This window comes from Phyllobates terribilis, unplaced genomic scaffold (assembly GCF_046119375.1).
Source record: "Phyllobates terribilis strain yellow unplaced genomic scaffold, ASM4611937v1 Scaffold_3__8_contigs__length_932513732, whole genome shotgun sequence".
NCBI classification, from domain to species: domain Eukaryota; kingdom Metazoa; phylum Chordata; class Amphibia; order Anura; family Dendrobatidae; genus Phyllobates; species Phyllobates terribilis.
The window spans coordinates 369,754,997-369,765,049 of NW_027362763.1; the positions used below are offsets into that span (position 1 = coordinate 369,754,997).

Below are 10,053 nucleotides of genomic sequence, written 5' to 3' on the forward strand. Positions count from 1 at the left end.
TTGCAGAATCTTACATGTGCTTTTCCACAAAACACCAGTGGTGCACGTAGTGAATCTCACAGTTCCAACTTGCCAACCGTGGGACCGTCAAGTGTTCAGCACTCAAACCGTAACAGAACCACAGTATCTGCTGGTAACATCAATTTTGCGGAATCATTTCACCACTTTTTTAGCCCATCCTTTGCAAGGCCACAGGAGACAAGAAGTCTGACACATAGTCAACGCCTAGAGACGATGGTACAGGAGTATCTCCAAGTAAACATTGAAGCCATGACTGTGTCACTGGACCCTTGCTCTTTTTGGGCTTCCAATCTGGATAAATGGCCGGAGCTAGCCACTTACGCCTTGGAGATCTTGTCATGCCCCGCAGCCAGCGTTCTGTCTGAACGTGTGTTCAGCTCTGCTGGTGGTGTGCTGACAGATAAGCGCACGCGGCTCTCCACTGATAATGTAGACAGACTCACGTTCATAAAGATGAACAAATCATGGATCCGAAACGACTTTTCAACCCCTGTTTCACCCTGGGGAGAGTAAAAGCTTGATGATTGGTTAAAATCACCCTACCAACCGTTTTAAGCTTTCAAATTACTAATCATGTTTATCTGTATCTTGGCTGGAAAATAATTTGGGCTTTGTAGCAGTGTGCAGCACTGATCCTATTAGGCCATCTATACTAAGCTCCACCAGATTTAAAATTAATAATAATTTTTAGCTGCATCTAGCCCAGAAAATAATTTTGGGGCTCCGAGATGCGCAATACACATAAGTGCCTTCTTGCTGCACTACCTGCAACATGACCCTCATATTGTCAGAATTCGAAGTAATCATGACTACTGGGTTGCCACACTCTTAGATCCCCCAAACTTTTCGATCAACCTTTTCATTTTAATAAAGACCAAAAAAATGGTCATTTTTGAAATTATAAGCATTAGCAGGTTATTAGAAACTGAAATCAAACAGTTTTCAACTCAAAACTTTATTCTAGGTGATGTTACATTTGCACATAGGACCCCTTGTTCGAAAGGAGCTTCTGAACTCTCTCGTCCATTGAATTTGTCAGGTTTTGGATGGTTTCTGCTTCAATTGTTTTGCATGAGGACAGAATACCCTCCCAGAGCTGTTGCTTAGATGTGTACTGCCTCCCGCCATCATAGACACTCCTTTTGATGATGCTCCAGAGGTTCTGAATGGGGTAGAGGTCAGGGGAGCATGGGGGTCACACCATAAGTTTGTCCCCTTTTATGCCCATATCAGCCAGAGATGCAGATGTTTTATGTGCAGCATGAGATGGTGCATTATCATGCAAAAAAATGATCTTGCTGTGAAATACACGGTTCTTCTTCTTGAACCATGGCAGGAAGTGCTGTTTGAGAAAATCCACATACATTATGGAGTTCATCTTTAGCGCCTTCAGGGATCCTAAAGGGGCCGACAATCTCTCTCCCCATGATTCCAGCCCAAAACATTACTCCACCTCCTCCTTGTTGGCGCTGTAGCCGTGTTTGCGTGGGGTGTCCATCAACCAGCCATCCTTCACTCCATCCATCTGGACCATCGAGCGCTGCACGGCACTCATCCGTGAACAAAACAGTTTTGAAATCAGTCTTCATGTAATGTTTAGCCCACTGGAGCCGTTTCTGCTTGTGTGAAGTGGATAGAGGAGGTCGACAGGATGGCGTATGCACAGCTGCAAACCTCTGAAGGACCCTGCATCTTGTTGTTCGGGGCACGTTGGAGGCACCAGCAGCTTCAAAAACTTGTCTGCTGCTATGACAAGGCTTTTTTGCCGCTGCTCTTTTAACCTGACGTAATTGCCTGTAGGAAAGAGTCCTCAATTTGCCCTTATCAGCATGCACACGTGTGTACTGTGAATCAGCTACATACTTCTTGATTGCCAAGACACTTCATCCTGATCATCGCACAATGTTGATTGTAGTCATGCCTTGACCTAAACACTCCACAATTTGTTGCTTCTCAGCAGCCGACACATCCTTTTTCTTTCCCATTTTGGCAGAAAATGTAGGCTGCTTAATAATGTGAGACAGCCTTCTTAAGTAGTCTTGCCTTTCATTGGACACACCTGCCAAACTAATTAGCACAGGTGTCTGCAATTGCTTACAGTGATATAAAGAGCCCTGACACACATCACCATCAATGAGTTTAACTGACAAACAAACAAATTCTTCCGTTATCACTCCTAAACACTTTTTGCATAATTTATTTGGAACACAGTGTACATGTGCTTTTCCACAAAACACCAGTGGTTCACGTAGTGAATCTTACAGTTCTAACTTGCCAACCGTGGTCTGTATGGAGTTGCTCAATAAAGGGCATAAAATTAAGATAACATAGATGGGAGAGGTCTCTATGAATAGGAATTCCTAAGTATTTGATACCCTGTGAGGGCCAGGCAAAGGGAAAGTTGGACTGGATGGAATCCTATATGGATTTGGGGAGGGAGACATCGAGGGCCTCAGACTTCGCTGCATTGATTTTAAAATTTGACCATGTAACAAAGTGATCTATTTCAGCCATAACAGCATGGATGGATATATGTGATTGAGTGATATATACTAGGACATCATCAGCAAATAGAGAGCACTTGTACTCGGTGCCTTCCACCTCAATCCACCTAATATTGGGGTTATGGCGAATTGATGAGAGCAGGTGCTCCGTCACTAGGATGTATAAGAGAGGGGACAGAGGACATCCCTGCCTTGTCCCATTGGTGATTGTGAAAGGTGATGAAAATGTTCTGATGCACCCCCTGGGCCTTGGGACACCCGGAGCCGGACCCTTTTTGGTGGATGCTGGTGGTTGTAGTCTTCGTGGCGGCGACCCTGTTCCGTGGCTCATTGTGGTCAAACCAGTGGCGGAACTATTTATGTGGTTTTGATGTTTAAATGTCCGACTACGCCACCCGTGGATTGCGGTCAGAGTGAACCGCCGCTGCATTGCAGACCGCTGAGGCTGGTGTTGTGGGTGCAGCAGAGCGTAGCATAACTCCCCACGGGAGGAGTATAGCCTCAGGGCAGTGTATGCGGAGGATGGGGGTGATGGTGCAGGGCAGCAGCAGTAACGACACGGAGTCAGTGATGCAGTCCAGGGCCTTTACTCACAGTTCTTATTATCCAGACCACGTCTGCAGGTAACGGCTGCCCACGTCGTACTGTGCTCACCAGGTGAGGGGCTCAGACAACTCCCAGATAACTTTGGCGCGCTTCACAGGACCCCCTTTGTGTGTCCTTTGTCTGGCCTTTCTTACCAACCCTTCTGTCCGGCTGCCTTGGGCCTCCTCTTGGTAAACTTGGCGCCAGTTTCCCTGACCCTATGTGGTGCCTTCCTAGCGGGTGTAGCGAGGGGCTGCGCCACATAAAATGTCACAGCCTCCGGTTTCTAGCTGAGGGTCGTTTCCTGCCTCCACTAGTTTCGGGGACCGGTCTCCCCCTTTGGCCTGACCCCTCCACGCAGGTGGATTCGGGCGTGCGGTGGCGACTCGCCCGTCCGCACCCCTGGGATCGCTTCATTCCTTGTTCCTGGAGCCTTCTCCGCTCCTCTTCCTTCCTTCTCCCTCTTCCAGGCCTGGGCCTCTGTTACTAGGCCCGCCTCCGGAGCAGAGCTCATGCAGAGCCCCTGCTCCCTGCCACTTCTGCTCAGACTTCTCTGCACTGAACTAAGATTGTGCCCACCTTTTATACTCCCTTCTCAATGCACCCAGGAACTGCTTCCTCCCTGCTCCTGCACTACAGGGTTCCCCTTCCTCAGTGTTCCCTCCCCCCACTCCAGCCAGGGACAGGGACTGTCGTGCCCATCTCAGAGGCATATTGGTCGCCCTGCCCCACGGCAATGTGGTGTAATGCATGCAGGTGTCGGGTCCTGATCCACACTACATCCTTACCTGAGAGTAAGATATCACACCTCTGGGTGAGGTGCAATACCTCTGTAGCAACCGAGCCCTCAGGGTGCTACAGTTCCATTTATCTTCAGCCTAGGTGACGTATTGTGATACAGGGCCGTGATTTGGGCTATAAAAGGGTCCCCTAGACCCCTACCCCAAGCTTTTTAAGAGAATCATATATGGCGTGCCAGGAGACTCTATGGAATGCTTTCTCAGCATCCAACGAGAGTATCTAATTACAAATTTTTAACTGCATCTAGCCCAGGAAATACTTTGTGCCTAGTAGCAGTGTCTGCTAGTCAGCGGGTTATCCCGGCTGTTAAGCAAGCTACACCACCTGTAGTTTGGACACTTAATTTTTTCAAAGGAAATGCTTCGGGACCATGGGATACTCAGTGAAGAGCGTCAGGAGGCACCCCAAGGCATAGGGGCTGGACTGGCAGTAGGATGCCTTGCGGTGGACAGCCGAGCTCGATCCTTATAAAAGCTTTTTAACTGCAGCAGCTTTAGTGGACGCTACTGGAGCTGGAATTACGCGGCTGCTGGCATGAGACTTGCCCTCCAATAGATCCTTGTAAATGGATTTAAAGTGTATTCATTCAAATTAGAGAGACAATTTAAATTAAAAAGCTTAGAGCTGCCTCCACCACAGGGGGGCTCGCTTGACCCACCAGCGGACAGGCACCAGTATTGGGAGAGGGGGGCTGGCCGTCAGGGTTCACCGCGGCTCTGGCACAATCCCGGCGACACGGAGGTGGCACGGGCAGGAGCGGACTGAACGTGTCGGCTTCTCACTTTTTGGATTTTAGAAGGGCATGACATGCCTATATCTGTGTCTCCCCCTCCTTTTACTCCTCCACCTCTTTTCTTTTCGCATGACTATATGTACTTGTCACTTTTCCATGTGTTAGTTGTGTCTTCTGAGCAGTTTGTCAGCTTTTGGACACCTTTGAAGGTGTTTTCTATGTGTTTCTATGTGTTTTTGTTTGCCTGCCATTGGTTTTAACGGTGTTTGAAGGTGTTCGACGAACAGTTCGACGAACAGTTCGGCGAACACACGGGTGTTCGACGAACCGCACCGAACTCGAACACTACGGGGGTGGCTCAACACTAGTAATAAATGCTTTCCTTGAGAATCATGATACTTAAAGAGTAACCATTGTTTTAATTTTTATTTCATAAATCAATAATATAAGTGAAAATAAAAAAAACTTTATAATATATCTTATCAGAGAAATCTGCATCTTTCTACACCAGGACTGATCATTATTTATCAACATTCTCAATTCACAGGTAAAATCTGTACTCAATGAAGACAGATTTTTACATTATTGAGATAGAAGCAGAGAAAGAAGCAGATTTCACTGATAAGATATATTGCAAAGTTTCTTATTTCTCTGTGTACTATTGATTTATGAAATAAAATAAAAACAATGATTACTCTTTAAATTGAAAATGCATGTTTCTGTGAAATGTATGATCTTCCTGTACTGCAGTGTTCCTTTCTATACCCCTGTACCATTCATTCTGTATCATTATCCTTTTGAAATAATTAATCTTCTGCTTATTCTGCTTTTTACTGGAAAGCTACTTTGTAGGCTAGTTAATTTTTTAGAGTACTTGCTGATCTGTCAAACTTAATCTGATGTTTGATTGTAGCTGTTTAACATACTGTACAAAACAATTAGACTGAACTTATAGAAGACATACATGTTTGCATAAATTAAACCATTTCCAATGTTTAGATGGCAACATTATTCACATTTCTCAGCAGAAAATGAAAAATGGATTTTTTACTGGACTGCATATGACTTGTATGTCAATGTAGTGTATACACTAGGTAAATAGTTTTTTGTCCCAGGCTTATCAACCAGCTGTACCTACATTTTATCAATTTACATTCAAATTGAAAAACAACTTGTGTTAATACTAATGAACATGTGTCTTAATAATGGCAAATCTGCACTTGGCAAACGCCAATACCGAGAGCACTGGCAAAACGTGATAACCGGTCACATATAGTAAAATGATGCTTTGAGTAATGAACATGTGAACACTGAACATGTCCATAGTATATGAAAAATCCAATATATAGCAAATGAGTGCCAAACTGAATGAGTTCAGATTTGTCTACCACTGCTCTGGAGGCATTTGTGTCTTAATGGTATAGAGGCTACAAAAACACTCCGTGAAACATAATTCTGGAGTTACTGTATATTTCCTTTTATCTATCTCCTACTTATTGCTGACATGCATTCAGCAGACTAATTATATATAAGGGACAGTGAGAAGGGAGTATGACTACGCTACCAAACTTCTATGAGTTTGTAATAATTAACCCGTGCTTTAACTTAAAGATCATGGGCCCCAATGCAAAATATCCAATGGGTTAATCATTCCTTATAGGTCTTTAATAGTATTGGTTTCTGATATAAGCCAAAGAGTCCTTTACGGTCTCCCTAAGCTCTAGTATTTACTGTGCGAGTGGGACTCTTGGAGCCAAATACATCAGCATAAAAATAGAAAGAAACAAAAAATCAGCTGGAGCATATAATTAATACAATTAACTCAAGGACCTTTCAGGTCATGCATGTGATCAGATGCATATCTATATAGATATAGATATAAAAATATATATAACATCTATATATATGTATAAATATACAGTATAAACCACAAGTTTGGACACACCTTCTCATTTAAAGATTTTTCAGTATTTTCATGACTATGAAAATTGTACATTCACACTGAAGGCATCAAAACTGTGAATTAACACATGTGGAATTATATACTTAACAAAAAAGTGTGAAACAACTGAAAATATGTCTTATATTCTAGGTTCTTCAAAGTAGCCACCTTTTGCTTTGATGACTGCTTTGCACACTCTTGGCATTTTCTTGAGGAGCTTCAAGAGGTAGTCACCGGAAATGGTTTTCACTTAACAGGTGTGCCCTGTCAGGTTTAATAAGTGGGATTTCTTGCCTTATAAATGGGGTTGGGACCATCAGTTGTGTTGTGCAGAAGTCAGGTGGATACACAGCTGATAGTCCTACTGAATAGACTGTTAGAATTTGTATTATGGCAAGAAAAAAGCAGCTAAGTAAAGAAAAACGAGTGGCCATCATTACTTTAAGAAATGAATGTCAGTCAGTCTGAAAAATTGGGCAAACTTTGAAAACACAACTGCACAACACAACTGATGGTCCCAACCCCATTTATAAGGCAAGAAATCCCACTTATTAAACCTGACAGGGCACACCTGTTAAGTGAAAACCATTTCCGGTGACTACCTCTTGAAGCTCATCAAGAGAATCCCAAGAGTATGCAAAGCAGTCATCAAAGCAAAAGGTGGCTACTTTGAAGAACCTAGAATATAAGACATATTTTCAGTTGTTTCACACCTTTTTGTTAAGTATGTAATTCCACATGTGTTAATTCATAGTTTTGATGCCTTCAGTGTGAATGTGCAATTTTCATAGTCATGAAAATACTGAAAAATCTTTAAATGAGAAGGTGTGTCCAAACTTTTGGACTGTACTGTATATATATATATATATATATATATATATATATATGTATATATATATATACTGTATATATGTACCTTATTTTTTGGATTATAAGATGCACTTTTTCCCAAAAATTTTGGGGAAAATGAGGGTGTGTCTTATAATCTGAATGTAGCTTACCGATTGCTGTGGAGCGTGGTCCCAGGGACGCTGCTGCAGAAAGCTGCAGCAGCTCATGCGCAGATTGAGATCTTGGCACCAAGATCTAGGCTCCCGAAATCTCAATTATATAATAGATGGTATCCCAAAAATGGCAGCACTCCTTAAATATGTGAAAATAATAAGTTGTCTTTATTTGTTTATATCCAATAGCAATGTTTCAGTTCCTCCTGGAGCCTTTTTCAAGCAGGAAAATTCTATTGCATGCAATGGTTGAAATAAGTGTTAAATTCATCATCAAGTAAAAATATTTCTTTCATTGATATGAAATTCTCACCAGATGTCGGTAACAGCCCATCCAATTCACACAAGCAAAGAAATCAAACCATATTTGTCCATAAATTAAATTATGTGTAACAATGAGAAATTACACAGAGAAAAAGTATTGAACACGTGAAGAAAGTGAGGTGCAAAAAGCCATGAAAAGTCATGCCACCAGCTCAAATTGATCAGTAATTAGAATACAAACCGGCCACTTAGTGAAAAACAGTATCAGCTGGTTCAACCGATGGCCTATGAAAAAATGCCTCATTACCAAGGAGCCACACAAGAAATATTTTATGACGGGTAAAACCATGAGCTGTCTCACGACCTTCACAACCTTATTGTTGCAAAACATACTTATGGCATTGATTACAGAAGAATTTCTAGACTACTGAATGTTCCAGTGAGCACTGCTGGGGCCATAATCTGGAAATGGAAAGAACATAATTTCACCATAAATCGGCCATGATCAGGTTCTCCCCGCAAGATTTCAGACAGAGAAGTGAAAAGAATTATCAGAAGAGTTGTCCAAGAGCAAAGGGCCACCTGTGGAAAGCTACAGAAAGACCTAGAATCAGCAGGTACAATTGTTTCGAAGAAAACTATAAGGAATGCACTTAACCTCCATGGCCTGTATGCACGCTCACCATGCAAGACTGCATTACTGAGCAAAAAGCATGTTCAAGCGCTTAAAATTTGCTCAACAATATTTAGACAAGCCTGTGAAATACTGGGAGAATATAGCCTGGTCAGATGAGATCAAAATTGAACTATTGGCACGCCATAATAAACACCATCTTTGGAGTTCAAAAGACACTGCATATCACCCCAATAACACCATACAAACAGTGAAGTTTGGAGGGAAAACATCATAGTATGGGGCTTTTTTTTTCAGCATACAGCGCTGGAAAACTTCATATTATTGAAGGAAGGATGAATGGACAAAGGTACTGAGACATTCTTCATAAAAATCTGCTACCATCTACCAGGATGATGAACATGAAATGAGGGTGGAAATTTCAGCAAGACAATGATCCCAAACACTCAGCCAAGAAACTCTCAATTGGTTTCAGAAAGAAAAACAAACTGTTAGAATGGAACAACTAATCTCCTGACCTGAATTCAATAGAAAATTTATGAAAGGAACTAAAGCTAAGAGTTCATAGAATGAGCCCAAAGAACCTTCATGATTTGAAGTGTTTGTGTGGAATAATGGGCCAAAATCACACCTGAGCCATGCATGTGACTAGTTTTTCCATCCAGGTGGCATCTTGAAGTTGTTATCATCATCAACAAAGAATTTTGTATGAAATATTAAGTAAACTTTAGTAAGATTGTTTAATACTTTTAACTTTGTCAATGCTCAATATTACACATAGCTAAATTTATAGACATCTATAGTTTGATTTCCTTGCCTGTGTGGATTGGATGGGTTATTACTGACATCTGGTGAGAATTTCATGTCAATAGCAGCTTTAGAAATATATTTACTTAGAAAATTGTTAATGTATTCAATGCTTATTTCACCCATTGTAGACATTAATAAAGGCAGCTTATTTTTTTCACATATTAGAGGATTGCTGCCATCTATTTTTTTAAATACTACCTATTGTAGAAGTGGTTGATATCTGAATTGGACTTTCACACTGGACTGTGACAGTGTTAATATATATAAGAAGCACATTTCCCAGGAAATTCGATTTCAGAGTGAGGGGCAGGAGATGCGGCAGCGACCAAACTGGTGACAATGAAGAGCTGAGGGGCTGGAGCGGTGAGCAGTAAGTTGATCATAAGGTTTTTTTTTAACCTTTTGTTATATATAAATATATGTACTTTTATATGGAAAGATAGATTTATAGGAGGTATAAGCAGTATAAACATTATATTAAAAGGACTTTTTAAGGCATCTTGGTAAAGTTTTTCTTTCATATGCATATATCCAATTGTGTCTACGCTATTACTTAGACACTATAATATTTCAATAACATTTATCTAGTCATGAACATGAAAAAAATAGCTATCGATTTTTAAAAATAGTAATAAACTTCTCATACCTGCAACTAAAATTATATTCCCTTTAAAAATAATTATAATTAGAAGTGTGTTCTCTGATACTAACAACTTGGCTATGAATAGGTTCTCCATATACATAATGTATACTAC

At 41.4% G+C, this 10,053-nt stretch overlaps 1 protein-coding gene across 2 annotated transcripts in view; it reads right to left on the bottom strand.

Moving 5' to 3' along the window:
• Positions 1–10,053, bottom strand: part of CSMD1 (CUB and Sushi multiple domains 1) — a 2,980,041-nt gene that overhangs the window by 2,402,420 nt on the left and 567,568 nt on the right. The window lies entirely within an intron of this gene.